The 14574-nt window shown below is 42.2% G+C and overlaps 1 protein-coding gene across 4 annotated transcripts in view; it reads right to left on the reverse strand.

The window, feature by feature from the left end:
• Positions 1 to 14574, reverse strand: part of LOC149169455 (pathogenesis-related homeodomain protein-like) — a 167331-nt gene that overhangs the window by 106381 nt on the left and 46376 nt on the right. The window lies entirely within an intron of this gene.

The raw sequence follows: 14574 nt of genomic DNA on the forward strand, positions 1-14574 counted from the left end.
CCCTTACCACCTCCTTTAGTTTCTTTCTTTCAGCTTTCTTGTAGGAGTTGTTTTCACACTAATATATTGTATTTATCCTAGATGAATCTTTTAGTCCCTTTGACCTAGCTTTGGGGTCACATTTTAGACATTGATAAATTTTTTTCTTATTTTATGTTATCTTATCATCCTTCTCTAACCACTTAGGTGCCTCCTCCATAATAGGCCTCTCAGCATCCATCTGTTGATTTGGGGTAGCATCGGATGTGCTCTAGCCACGAAATTTGGTGGAGAGGTTGGGGCACATGAGATCTCCAATACCCAGAAAGGGTTTGGGCAGATTCTAAACAGATCAGGAGATATTAAAATAATTAATATTTTTAATGGAGTCCCTAAGTCTAAACTTAAGAAAAATAAAATATTAATGTGTATTAATATAAATCTGTGTTAGAATGGTCCAAAAAGACATGTATCAAGCCAGATCTAATCTTAGCCATTGATTAAGGACTTAATCTCAGCTGTTGATATGTCAACGAGAAAATTATAAGAGGGGGCTTGAGGGTCACTTGGAGAAAACACCAGAGTGATCAGTCATTCTATTCTCTAGAGCGGGGTTTGCTAAGAGAGATAGAATCAGTGATCGAGAGAGCAGCTGAGGGGCATTGAGTAGAGAGAAACAGAGAAGGCAGAGATTGTGTCGAGAGAGTAGCGCAGCAACCAAGGAGGGTGACGCAAAGCCAGCGAAGGCTCACGCAGGGCCACGCAGAGGTAGCGAAGTGTTGCACAAAGCACCAGAGGAGCCAGCGCAGCCGACCAGAGGCTCCCAGAGCTGACGCAAGGCCTCCTAGGGTTGACGCAGGCCTAGAAAGGCTGACGCAGGGCCAGCGTGAGACAGAGAGGGGCTGACGTAGTCCAGATTGGGCAAACGCTGGGGTTGCAGGAGCAGTTTTGTGCTGAAGAGTTGCCAGAAGGATTTTCCGAGGTTTCAGCCAGGAGATTTCTCTCAAACTGTGAGGTATAGCTGCTAAGGAAATTCTCTGTTGGGTAGGCCAGTTTCGGTAGCCAAATTGTACTCTGATATTCTTAATAAGAAAACCCTCAGATAGTTGCACTGGTTTTCCCGCATTGGGTTTTTCCGGGGACATTAGTCCAAAAAATAATGGTGTCATATGGTGTGTTTGTTCTTGTTTCTTTTAGTTGTTGATCTGTAATATGTTGAGCATGCACTGGTGTTTATTTTCAGTATTTACTTTGTAAATAACTTGTTAAAGAAAAAAATAACAAGTAGGTAGGAATAAATCAAGAAAAGTGCATGAAGGGTTTCTAAACTAAGTAAATTTATAAACTTCAACATGGTATCAGAGCGTGATTGCAGTTCACAAGACTAAAAGACATCAATCGAGCGGAGCAATAGCAACAGAAAACAGTTGTCCCAAGGTGACAGAAGCTATTTCTAGCAGCGCAGAACCCAAGAAGTGTGACACAGAGCCAGCCAGAGCCACGAAGAAGAAGTTGGGAGTTGCATAGAGCCTCAAAGAGGCTAGTGTTGTTGACGCAAAGGGTCAGAGGGCTGACACAGACCCATCTAGGGTGACGCAGAGCCAGCGTAAGGCAGAGAGGGGCTGACGCAGTTCACAAAAAGGCAGTTGCTAGAGTCTAGAAGGCTGCAGAAATATTGTAGAGTGGAGCTGGTGAGGTACTGTAGTCATAACATTACCTGACACAGCAGGGCCAGAGGAGTTGTTACCGAGGGTTTCTAGCCAAGGAACCTGGATCACCAGTGTAGTTGCACAAGACGAACAGAGTAGGGGGCATCTCGACAAGCGACAGAAGGATTTCCAAGAGGGAAATCAAGACTCAGAGGGAGTCCAGAAGAGAAATTCCAGATGGGAAGTAGACTCAGAGGAGCCGAATAAAGAACTTCCAGGAGGGAAGTAGAGGAGCGTCATGGCACTACACGGGGTAAGAGACCAAGATAGACTGGACGGAGCATCGAACTTCGCAGTCTAGAAGGCCAAAATCTTATCAGTGCTTGACAGAAATCGTGTCAAGAACTTCGCCTTGAAGGTTATAGCTATCCCAGTCGACCCCAATGAAAATGAAAGGTACAATGAGGTGATGGCGAGGGCCAAGTGCATTATCCTTGACGGGGTCAAGGATCATGTGGTACCACATATAGCCGAGAAGGAAATGGCAGTTGAGATGTGGGAAGCTCTCAAGAACCTGTACCAGCATACTTTTGTGCAGAGAAGAATGTTGCTCGAGAACCAGATGAGGTTGTATCAGATGAAGAAAGGTCAATCGCTTGACACCTTCCTCGGAGGACTGAATGAGATCCGAGACCAGTTGACTATTATAGGAGCGACACCGGTTCAGGAGCTTATGGTGAGGACAACCCTGAATGTTGTCTCAGAAGATTGGGAAGTGTTTGTCCAGAGTATCCTGGGCAGAGGGACTCTCCTACCTTGGGACGAGATGTGGGCAACTCTTCGCCAGGAAGAGATCAGACAGCAGTTGAAGACAGGTAGCAGCAGCAAAGGGATCAAGGTCAAGCAGGAGGAGGAGGATGTGGCCCTAGCATCTGAGGGAAAGCAGGAGAAGCGGAAGAAGAAAGATCTCTCCAAGAGCAAGTGCTTCCACTATGGGGAGATGGGTCATTATGCGACTCAGTGCCCAAGGAAGAAGAGTATGGGAGAGTCTTCCGAGACTAAGGCAGCGCCAGCACGGGCAAAGAAGGAAGTTTTGACAGACGATGACTGTGCCATGAGTGCACACGCACCACTCGAGCAGAAGTGGGGAGATATCGAGCTGTAGTCAGGCGGACTACAGGCGATGAGGCGCAGGATCCTCGAGGTACCCAGCCTCTTGGATTCGACCTTGCTACGAGAGCCTCGAAGAGGAGTAGCAGGACTGGTTGAGTCGAGTAGAGACAAATGCGGATGGAGCAGCAGAGAGAGCTATAGTGCAGGAGTCCCAAGACAGCGCAGAGCTAGCAGGCTGCAGCATTGCGAGAGGCACAGGAGTGTTGCACCAGTGCAGGAAGGCATAGAGAGGTGTGCAACAGTGCGAGATGCAAGGAGGTGTTGCAGCAGCATAGAGGTTAGAGAGAGGGAGCACTTGTCAGCGACAAAGGGAGCTTCAACATCAGTGGGTGTTTCTAGCCCAACAAGGAGGTCAGTTGGGAGATTAGTTACTTACTTCTCAGTAACTGAGTTGCAGTGTAGCAGTGGGCAGCATGATGAGAGGAGGTGCAGTGTAGTTGCAGTGCTGGGAGAAAGGACTAGTAGCAGCACAGATATAAAGGGAGCTATCGTACAGATGCAGCAGTGGCATTCTCAGAACCATGGGCAGTAGTACAGGGGGCAACAGTGCAGAGGATGGTGGGCAAGAAGGCCTAGCATCAGCACAGGTACCAATATCGGATGATCAGAGTAATACTCAGTGAGGGGTAATGCTAGAGCACAGTCCTCGCTAAGAGGGAGTGTTGATTCGGGGTAGCATTGGATGTGCTCTAGCCACGAAATTTGGTGGAGAGGTTGGGCCACATGAGATCTCCAATACCCAGAAAGGATTTGGGCAGATTCTAAACAAATCAGGAGATATTAAAATAATTAATATTTTTAATGGAGTCCCTAAGTCTAAACTTAGGGAAAATAAAATATTAATGTGTATTAATATGAATCTGTGTTAGATCAACGTCGGGTCAAGAGCGGAGCAAAGCGCGGACGTCTAGGGTTGCAGTTTTCTGAAGGCGATTTTCTCCATGGACGGGTGCAAAGGAGGGAGCTCCACTCCCTCCTACAAGGAGGCAGTGGCCAACAGGGGCAAGGAACCTCCAGAAACAGGCAGAAGTAACACTAAGGAAGGAAGAAGAAACACGGAAGAGGAAACAGAAAATATCAAATCGAAGGAGACTAATGGCACAAAAGACAAGGAGGAAAATGACAAAAAACAGGGAAAAAAAGACAAGAAACAAAAGGGACCGTGTAAACCAAAAGCTGAAATCACTCCCAGAGTAGTTTTAAATGATCTAGTGCTGCAGGCGCACAGGGATCACATGCAAACTTATGCAATCATCTGCAAATTCATGGGGCTATGGCCCACTGAAAAGGCTTTACAAACATGGATCAGATACCACTGGAAGCCTAAAGGGAGCATTGATCTTCATCTAGGATCCAAGGGATTCTTCACGGTGGTGTTTACAAACATTGAAGATAAAGACAAAGTGTTTGAAGGCGGGCCCTACTTCTATGCAGCAGCAGGACTCTATATGCGGCCGTGGATGATGAACTTCATACCGGAGCGGGAAACTTTTACTTCAGTCCCGGTTTGGGTAAGACTCTATTCTCTACCTCTTGATTATTGGCAAACAGAATCGCTAACTGCCATAGGCAATAAATTAGGAAGGTTTGTCAAAACTTCTGAAGCCACAAGGAGGGGAAAATATACCTCCTTTGCTAGGATCTGTGTAGAGATGGATCTATCTGGAGCTCTTCTGGATGAAGTCATCTTGGAGGTTTTTGATGAGGAATGGGTGCAGACAATCGATTATGAACATATTCCATTTAGGTGTCGTAAATGTCATGAACATGGGCACCTTCTAAGAGACTGCCCTCTCAGTAAAGCTGAGAACAAAAGCAAACCTAACACATTGAAAGATAAAGACAACTTTCACAAAGTAGTTCATAAAGGAAAAAAGCGAAAAAAAAAAAAAGGGCCAAAGCAGCACCAAAGGGAAGGACAAAAGGTTAGGTCGAATCAGTTCCAAGCTCTTGAAGAGGAGGAAGAATTAGCAGTGGAAGATCAAGTAATGAATGATGGTTATGACAAGAGGGAGAAGGAAGAAAAACGTGATCAGGAACAAGTAAACGAATCCCAAGGGTTTAACTAGCTATTTTATGAAGAACACTTGAAGCACCAACTAGCAAATAAATCTAAAGCAAAACAGAAAATAAAATTTTGGATATTTTAATATAGTTTGGTTGTTGAGAAATGGCTTACCTTGATGACAAACATTACCTTCAAGATTGCTAAGTTGTGAACTACAATCACATCGACACTAATCATGCACTTTGGGCAGTAAGATGGGATTGGACTCGAAAAGAGTATATCACCCCGCCTATGTCAAAAGTCCTCAACGACGTTTCAAAGCCAACTAGAAGCGGCCTCTAGCAAGACATCTCCAATCTTCAAGTTGACTATATGATGGAATGATCTTCACCTATTGAAGCCATCCCCTATAAGAATCGGTCCAACCTTGGTTCCATTCACTCCCCGTACAACAAGAATGGTGAAGTAGACTAATGCCTTGTCCATCCTCTCTACATGGCTATGTAACCCCTCAATGGATCACCCTTCTAAGACTTGTGTAATCCTTACTATTTATGAAATAATTTTATTATAAAACCTCATTCCAACATAAATCAAATAAACATGAAATAGGAAAATCCAACCCACACAATAGAGACAAGGTGTTTGCACAATTGAAAGTTCTAAATTATGGCATTAAAATGATCTCCCAAATCAACAACTTCAACTAGAGGAGAGGTTAGCCTTTTATAATTTTTCTTTAATAGCTAGTTGGACCTCTCTCTAGGAAAATAATTGACTTGTCATCCACATGTCAGAGACTAAGTAAAAGTTTTTAATAAAATATTATATTACAATGATTTTTGCCCACTTGAGGGAATCGATTTGGTTCAGCATGACCCTTAGAAGTCCATGTCCCACTTGCATTTGAGCCCAGAAGGATGAAATGGTCCTTGGATGCACAACATCCCTCTTCACGCTAGCTTGAGACTCAACTTGGTCCTTAAAACAATTCAACCTGGTCCATTTGATCCTTGGAAGCACAACATACCCTTTGCTTTGACCCCAAAAAGGAAAAATATGATGAATAGAAACCCAAACTTGCCCAACGACCACCTTATTTTGACCCAATGGCTATCTTAGGTGACTCATTCCACTTATTTTGGCTTGATTTGGTCCATAAGAACTCGACCTAGTCCTTGGTAGTTTGATTTGGTACTCTAGAGGAGAATTTGACTTCGCAATAGCTACTTTCTTGTCCACTTGAGATCCAATGACTAGCTTTACCCTCAAATAACTAGATTTGACCCCTAACATCCCTTGTTTAACTTGAATGGCTAGTAGGAAGGTCGAGGATTCTGGCACATGGGTTTTGTCCAACTAATATATTACGTAACTTTTGAGGTCAAATTTTCCCCTTCACACCAAGTCTCTTGATCCCATGTGACATGTAGTGAGGAAATCATCATGCAATAAATGAGGATCTCCAACGTCCGAGGGAAAATGAGGAATCTACCAACTAGGTTTTGTCCAACCAAATTTGTAGATCACTCTTGACGTATTGCATGTTTTATTCTATCAAAATTTGCCCCTGTTACGCTACTTGCAAGCCCCACAAACTGTTGGACCACCTTTTACTACCATTTTCTTGATGATGCCTACATATTTTGGAAAAAATTATGTGGCATGTCATCTAGATTTTTTGTTGAGCATTTTGAGACCAAGATAACCTTTTGAATTTGAGGACTGCATGCATGAAGAAACATGAACTTCCTCGAGAAGTGTGAGCTACTGAATTTTTGAGATTGCCTTGTTCAAAATTGTCTAAGGAATATCGCAACAAGGCAAAGGCCGCATACAAACTCTATGACTCATAACCTCATGGTAAGACATAGGTGCACCTTGACGTGAGCTAAACTAGCCCATACATTGGTGATCACCCTTATATAACGAAGGCTCCCATACAAAGCCCTCCAATCATATATAGGATGAAAGGAGCTAGGGACGTAACCCAAAGGAACCAGCCATGGCCGACCATCACAAGGTCTAGGACACATAAATACAAAGACTCGCATGGTTTTTACAAGGATTTGACTTGTGATGTTGGGCTCATAATGGTGATAATGAAAAGTGAAAAATGTACGTACCCCTGCCAGAATGAGGGTTAATGGGACAATTAGATTTAGCTAGCATAATTGAGCTTTTATTCATGGGCAAAAGCCAAATAAGTTGGCTTGTAAGTGATGCAACAAGATTTCCTTCTAGTGTAGGTGAACTCCCTATAGACCTTGGCAATAAAGCCATTGCTTACAAAACTAGCCCTTTCATCATCCCAATCAAGGGATCTTTCGCAAAGTTTGATAGAAATGCTTTTGGAACAATCTAAAGTGTTGCAAATGAAGCCATAATATGGTCTACAAGCTCCAAATTCCCCATAATCTGATGTAGTCCTATTAAGTGGAAAAAAAAAAAAAGTTTTATTATAGGTAACTCTTGCTGGAAAAGGGGTTATAGTTGGCTCCAACAGTGGGATCCAACTTTGGGACACGTGCTCCACCTGGGAGGATGTGAGAACTCCAGAACCTCATCATTGGCCTTGACACTATTTGATGGGCATCAATTGTTCCAAAGCCCAAATGATGATGGTCATCCTTGAGATGACAAGGGAGGGCTTGTACATCTCCTTGGAGCCCAATGCTTGAGTTAGAGAGTGCCATGTCACCCCTCCTACTCCTTTGAGGGTGACGTAGGGCGCCATGGACATGACAGGTGGCATAGAGTCACTTTGGAGGCTTGCACATGATCCTTGAGATGCATCTTGGAGTATGGGGAACTCATTAACCCATATCACACGTTTTAGTGACTTGCAGAGCTCATTTGGAGAATGAAATCATGCTTGAGGAGCATTTTCTCCCACATGTGGACTTTTATGGCACTTTTGTTATGGATTTTGGCTATGAGGTTGGCTTGTAACCTCTTTCCTATGGAACACTCAAAGCAAACTTGTCAATAGGGCTAAATTAGTCTAATTATTGTAAAAATGAGTGGGATAAGTCTCATATAAATAGAGCCTCCCCTCATTTCTATTTCTCATCATCACACATTGTATTCTATTCCTCTCTAAGAGAGTGTGAGCTAGCCTTTCTTCACTACATTGGGCAAAATGTGATATTTATGGATGTAACTTGCTAAAGGATGTGATTTTTGCTTGGAGACATTGTTCTAGGATTGAAAGAAGTGCCTTTGTGGGGGATTGTTGTAAGTTTATTCTATTATTGATATTTTGGATGTTGTAACGTTTAAAGTAGAGTTTCAATTGTCCCATGACTAAATGCTTTATCATTGTTGAAATTTTGCTTCAATATTGCATGTAAAATTGTCCTCTCTAAAGCCTATAGGAAAACTCTATGTGTGCAGACCCTATATTTAATTTCTTCCCTCACAAAATCAATAGCTGGGGTGTTTGAAGTGAATGCCCTAAGGTACCCCCCTTACTCCATTTATATCCTTCCTTAGAATTTGTGCCAATTAAGACTCCATTAAGCCCTTCTAGGTAAGGCATTGTTCTAGGAGTGTGTTGATCGCCATAAAATCTCATAAAATCTATTTATTTTCCTCACCTAGATAGTTAGGGAAGTTCCTAATATTTTAGGTCTAATTTATGCATAAAATTGTTACTTGATTGCATGTGGGTGGCTCATATTTTAGGCATAGCCTCTATAAATTCTCTACAAGTAAAATCTAGCATAGGGCATGGTATAACCTACCTTAAAAGGGTTGATGTCAGCCTTCTTATTTGTTGTTTATGCATATGCAACAATCATAAAACAATTTACCGTAGCCTAACATTAACCTCTATTAACCTCTATTTGAAGAGCTTGTCCCATTCTTGTTGAATATCATTTTAAGGCCTTTTCTAAAGCTGCCATGTCACATTGAATGCCATATTATTAAAGATCATTGAAACCCTAACTTATAAAAACCCATCTAGTGGTCTAGGTTTAAAGTACTTGAACCATAACATAAAAAACTTAGGTCATTTTTGGCCTTGTCGATACTCTATCCAACTTTCAACCTTCAAAAACTTATCACCTTAAGCCCTAGTATTAGAGTATCCTTACAAGTGATTTAGGGAAGCCTCCCTTGCAAGAGTAAGGTTGTTGAGGTGACAGTGGCAACCCTTCCTCTTTCTTGCCATAAGGTTTTGCCCCACCCAGTGAGGCTTTGCAACAAGCTTGCTAGAATTTGTGGCAACAGGCACTAAGCGGGTTGGGCCTATTCTTGGCTATGAACCTGTAGGGCCTATTGTTTGTTCTCCGAGTTGTCTATGTTGCAAGTTTGAACCATGGGACCACCGAAGATTTTTTGGAAGTGTTATTCTCCACTTATCTCACTATGATAGATAGCTTAAAAGGAGTCTTTTCGGATATACCCCAAATCATTGTATTGTGAGGTCCACACAACGTCCACCGAAAAAGGGTTATTTAAAAGGTATACCCCTGATCAGTGCTTTGAAAGTCTGATGTTTTATGTTCTAACAATTACTTGTCCAAAAACTTCTTTCTTTTTGCTACAATAGTAGTTAAGCAATTGTAAATAGAACATAAACCAAAAGCACAATTGAAGACAACCAAGAACAAGATAAAATAGAGAAATTAGGTCCAATGACCAAGGAAAAAACCCACAAGGGGAAAACCCAACCAGATATTTATTCTATTAAATATCAATTGTTTAGCAAAGATACAAAGTACAATGAGAAACCAAGAGAATAAGTTCACCCAAATCTAAACAAGTTGTAGCATGAATATCACTGGTAGTAGCAACCGATGCAAACACTAAATCAACCTTCAAGTTCTGCTTTTACTCTCCAAGTCTCTCTCTTTCACAATCTTCTTCAAGTCTCTCCAACTCTCTCTCTCTCAAGTTCAAATTCTTCTTTCACAATGCACAAGTAGTGAGAATGAGATGATATAAGATACATATATATAGGAGGAGCAACAAATTTTGGTCATAAAGAAGGAGCAATACGCATGCCTTGAAGAGGAGTTACATATGCAATTTAGGGAGGTACACATTCTTTTGTAAGTCATACCATTAAGGAGATACACATGCCTTTGTAACTCATGCCATTAAGGAGGTACACATGCCTTTGTTACCAATACCATTAAGGAAGTACGCATGCCTTTGTAACTCATGCCATTTAGGAAGTACACGTCTCAGAAAATTATGCCATAAAGGAGAGAATGTAACATCTACATTAAAGACTCTGTAAAAGGAATCTTTTATGACATACTTTAATGAGTATGTAAGAGGAATATGCCATGCTTTAATAAGTGCATAAGAGAGTGTAATGTATCCATTAAGTGAGAGAGAGTAACATATGCATTAATTGAGGGGAGTTACATATGACATGATTGAGTGCCATGATTGAGAGACATGAATTTCCTTTTAATAATAATATAATAGTATCATAAAGGATAATAGTAATAATAATAATATTGATGATTAAGTCGAGATTGAACTATTAGGATTGATTAATGATAAGTTAAGTGATTTTCCATCAACTATACTTGATTACCAATTGATGCAAGGTGATTTACTATTTTTGGAAAGTCATACTTGAGATGCTAGACATGACTTTCTATTTTTAGAAAGTCACTCCAGAATTGTCAGAAATGAGATTTTAGATAAGGAAATTCATCCCTGAGCTACCAATTTTCAACACTCCCTCTCAACTAGGGAGGAATTTCTTTCTACATCAAAGATCTTTGCTTTCTCTGCTCATCTTTGTTCATCTCTTCTTTGTATCATTTGGAACAATGATGTCTCAATCTAATGAAGAAGAATCATCATAGGGGAGATTCATCTATCACCCTATATCCACTAATCTTGCCATCTTGAAACGGGCTTGGGGGGATTACCACTTGTCAACACACGACAAAGATCACGCTCAACCAAGCTTTATCATAAGAGTCAAATGGTGGAACACCTGCATCCACAGAATTTATGGGCATTACCACTTGTCAACACATGACAAGGATAGTGCACAACCAAGTCTAATCTCTGCTTGGGGGGATTACCACTTGTCAACACATGACAAAGATCACGCTCAACCAAGCTTTACCATAAGAGTCAAATGGTAGAACACCTGCATCCACAGACTTTAGGGGCATTACCACTTGTCAACACATGACAAGGATTGTGCACAACCAAGTCTAATCTCTGCTTGGGGGGATTACCACTTGTCAACACATGACAAAGATCATGCTCAACCAAGCTTTACCATAAGAATCAAATGGTAGAACACCTGCATCCACAGACTTTAGGGGCATTACCACTTATCAACACATAACAAGGATCACGCTCAACCAAGCTTTACCATAAGAGTCAAATGGTAGAACACCTGCATCCACAGACTTTAGGGGGAATTACCACTTGTCAACACATGACAAGGATCATGCACAACCAAGTCTAATCTCTGCTTGGGGGGATTACCACTTGACAAGGATCACGCACAACCAAGTCTCACCTCTTCTTGGGGGAATTACCACTTGTCAAGGATCACGCACAACCAAGCTTTACCACACCCATTGGCCAGATGGGTGGTACTCCCAATAAGCCCAGCTTGTGGGTAGGATACATATTGGGGTATACTCATGGCAAGTCCTAGACTTGATGGTGGGGGGATTACCACTTGTCAACAATGAACACAATACAAGGGCTGCGCACAACCTACAGTCAAGAGTTCCCCAACCCCAAGAGCTCTCTTGGCTCCATTCCCAACATTGGAGCTCAAACAAGAGAGAAGAGCATAACTCAGTGTTCTTGATCATCCATGATCTCCCCCACCCGGAAGGGTTACATCCGTTAGTCCAAGCTGCTCTCTGAATACCAAGAACTTCCCTTTTGGCAAAGGCTTGGTAAATATGTCAACTATCTGATCATCAGTTGCGATATGATGGAGTCTTATTGCTCCTGTCAACACCGTATCCAGGATATAGTGATATTTGATCTCAATATGCTTGGACTTGTCATGGAACACAGGATTTTCTGCAAGTCAAATCCCACTTTTATTGTCATAGTATATTATTGTCGTATTTAGCACACGCTCAAACAACTCTCCAAAGAGCTTCCTCAACCATACTGCCTCATAGCTAGTCATGCTAGCAGCAATGTACTCCGCTACAGTCATGCTAAAGGTTACAGACTTCTGTTTTCTGCTCATCCAAGATATCATGGTAGATCTCAAGCTAAAGCAGCATCCAGATGTGCTCTTTCTGTTAGCAGAGTTACCATCCCAATTAGCATCAAAGTACCCATGTAGTCTCACATCTCCAGCAGCATATCTCAATCCAAGGTTGATGGTCCCATGCAAGTATTTCAGCACATGCATTGCAGCAATCCAATGCACATGTGATGGCTTAATCATATATTGGCTCAGAGTATTGACTACAAAACATATGTTTGGTCTAGTGTTCACTAAGAACATCAATGCCCCAATCAATTGTCGATACTCAAAAGGATTAGCCAAATCAGGTCCTACAACTTCACCACATAACTTTTTGAAATTCATTTCCATTGGTAGGTTCATGGACTTACATTTTGTTATACCAAATCTTTCCAGAAGCTTGACAACATATTTTCCTTGAGAAAGGAAAATATCACCAAGTCCCTGCCATACCTCTAAGCCCAAAAAATAGTGCGTCAAATGAAGATCCTTGTCATGTTCCTAAATAGGAATACAAGTGATATTAAGCAAATAAACTGTGCAGCAGAATATAAAAATGAAATACACATCAAACATCCATGGAAATGCTGCTAATAAGGAACTGCTAAGCCATATTATTAAAAATATGCAGGCTAAATATAATATATATTGGAATGGTGCACCTGAGCTTGTCCCAATGAACAAGCAAGACCAACCCCAGGTGGGAAAATGGCTGAGCTGAAAGCTGCCTAGCTACTACTGTAATATCCCGTTTTCGAGATATTCCCCAAACCCCAGTAAACTCCAACCAAATACGTATAAATGATATAATAACTGGGAAGCTCAAAGTGATGAAAATAACAATGGTGCAACATATAACAATATAACCATGAGATATAAGCAGATACTCAAGAAATGCAGAGAGAAATGTTAAGCCATTTTATTATACTGAGTAATAGAATGAGTACAGGAGCTTATCAGAAAGATGGCACCTCAACTTGCACGAGGCAAGTGAAGAAATACACTCAAAATAGCAAAGGAATGGCCTCTCTCTGAACTGCGTCCAAGCTGATGGAGAACTGTCGTGCTGCTGCTGCTGCTGGAAATCAAATGAGGATTTGGGGTTGTTCCCCTCCTCAGAAAATGCTAAAACTATGGAATCGGATTCTACTCAAGAAACCCAAAAAGCTTTTCTGAAATGGCCGACCCCTGAAAATCGCCCCCTTGAGGACCCATGCAATCCCTCAAGGCTCTACGCTGCCACTGAAATAAACCCACCACAACCCTGCCTAAAACTCAGCGAAAGTCCTCCAATATGCAAGGGTTGATCCCTTGCTCAACCTCCCAGCACAAACCCCCCTGCAAAACCTCAATCCAAAACTCCTGCTAAAAAGAACTGTGTCAACCCTCTCAAGACTGCACAGTCATCCAAGATGCTCAATCCTCCTGCCAAAATGTTGATGAAACTACTGCAAAAATATTGATGGAAATGCCTTGCCCGAGCAGGCACTCGAAGTCCCCCGGGGCTAAGGGTGAGATCTCCGAACAAAGACACTCAATGCACTAAACAGTGCTTCAGACTAGCTAAACAGCTAGCATGCTCTAAGTCGAAGTGACTAGCTCAAATGCACATAATCAAATGCCAAAATGAGGAGGCTCCTCTCTCCTTTATAGCGTTGGTCTCTCTCAATCCCAAGGCTCACCTCCTCCAATGTAGCTTTCCTCTTGCCACGTGTTTCTCACCATCTGCGCAGTCACTCCAAGTGTCTACATGGGCCCCTCTTCTACGTGGTTCTTTGGCCCCCCTTGGCTCACCTTTTAAGTTACAAAGTTGTGCTACTAGGGAGTGTCTTTATTCATGAAGTGAGTATGTCCCCCTCTCCTCCCCTTTTTTATTTATAAATAGCTATAGAAGGCAAAATTGAGCAAAATCGAATATTCCAATTAGCCATGGCTAATTAGGAATATTACAGCTACACCACTCAGCATTACATTGCCCCAGAAAACTATTGCACTTCGACTAGCTAGAAAGTGCTCAAAAACTACCCAAAAAATTGTGTGTTTTTAACCCCGGACTCCTTGGACAAAACCCAGAAAAACCCAAAGGGATTTTAGATGGTTTTGACTTCAAATTCTCGACCCCCTAGGAGCCACTCCCCAGCTATGGCTGCCAAATTCGACCTGCAGGAAACTACCTGCAAATCCCTCTGCAAACTCCTCCAAAATGTTGGATTTACCTATGCTATCCAACTCCTAACTACCCGGATGGCTCTTGGCCAAGATCAGTTGCTCCCCAAGTCCCCACGAATTGCTGTTGGATGGCCTCTGCGTTGTCCCTCTGCTCAGAAATGCGACTAACTGATGTGTTGGTCCAGCTAGCTACAAACTCCAACGAAAATGCCTACACTATGTTGCCTCCTCAGTTCCTGGATCTCCCAACAAGCAATGAATCCCCTTGCTGGCCTCCAACTCCTCCTGCGTGTTTTTTGGTTGCCCAGGAATACGCAGTTCCTTCTCTGCGCTGATGATTGAAGTGTGTTGTTGTCCCTAACTCCCTGAAACTCTTGTAGAACAGCCTC

Source organism: Pinus tabuliformis, chromosome 4_2 (genome assembly GCF_031772625.1).
Source record: "Pinus tabuliformis cultivar Carrire ecotype Pingquan chromosome 4_2, CPIR1, whole genome shotgun sequence".
In the NCBI taxonomy this organism is placed as follows: Eukaryota; Viridiplantae; Streptophyta; class Pinopsida; order Pinales; family Pinaceae; genus Pinus; species Pinus tabuliformis.